This window comes from Coptis chinensis, chromosome 3 (assembly GCF_015680905.1).
Source record: "Coptis chinensis isolate HL-2020 chromosome 3, ASM1568090v1, whole genome shotgun sequence".
NCBI lineage: Eukaryota > Viridiplantae > Streptophyta > Magnoliopsida > Ranunculales > Ranunculaceae > Coptis > Coptis chinensis.
In genome coordinates, this window is record NC_141458.1 from 101999436 (window position 1) to 102000713 (window position 1278).

Below are 1278 nucleotides of genomic sequence, written 5' to 3' on the forward strand. Positions count from 1 at the left end.
ATAATGAAAACATCTTGATAAAAATTCATGAAGCAGCCACAAAACACAACTGGATGGAGTGATAAGAAAAAACTAAAGAGACCTTTAACCAGATTTTTCTAAAGAATGGATGAGGACACTACTAAACCATTGATCGAATGCTTAAATTACATAGCAAGATGCATGATATCAGTGCAAACTCCAAACTAATTCTTTTATTTTCTTTTTACAAGTAGAAGGGGGGGGGGATATACAATAGACTGTTTAAAGTGGGAAGTCTATGGAAGTGTTTTTTACAATAGCACTCTCGAGTTTTTCTACAATAACACTCCCGAGTATTCAAAAACTCAAAACCTTGCCAAACTTACTACACACTACAAGAGTGATCTCAGTCGATAAATTTGTAGTACTACTACTTAGTATGACACTTAACTTAAGGAACGTAATAATCATTTGCTTCCAACTGTGTGTGTGAATAGAGATCTTTTATGATTAAGTTTGCTTCAGGAATATATGTTGTCCTTGGGTATTGTCGGGTTTCCAGTTTCACGAAATTTGACTGAACTTCTATTTTATAGTGAAGTAAGTATGCCTTAATGTTCAGATCGTTCTTTAATCATTCACTCTTTTCCATATCATTTTTTTTTTATTAGCAAAACCCGCAAAACCTCAAAACACTAACCGCCAACTCCAATTACCCACCCCCATTCGATGACAGTGATGGATTTTTTTTTATTTTCACGTAGCCAGCATAATCTTTATACTCTCCTAAGCATAGAAGGTTCAAAGAGAGGTGATATAGAATCAATGGACCAAGCCTACCGATTTTTTTAGCAAGGTACGAAATCTTGCTACAAGTTTTTGAGTTCTTTAGAATATAAAAAAAAAAAAACACACTGAAGTTTCAATTTTTTTTCCCCTCCTGAGTTGAGTTTTTAGTGGTTACTCAGTCACCCTAAGTTCCTCTCACATTCAGTCTACATTGGCGGTGGGGATCTACTTTATAGTGCCAGTACTTCCATTTGTAGCTTAAAGTAGCTTTTGTGCCGCATATGATAAAGTAGATGGTAACACACACATGGTCCAGTTATAGTTTAACCACATTAATGATATTATAAAGTATCATGTTATGGCTCAGATCTTTATGAAATTCGGGTAAAAAGAGGTGTCTCACGGGTAAGAAAGTTGTAATTTTTCTATGTAGCTGTTCCAGCATTGGTCTTATAGAGGTGTATTTTTTCTAGAATCAATAGAGAAACGATAAAAGAGGCTAATATCGGGTCTATACTACAGTGTAAG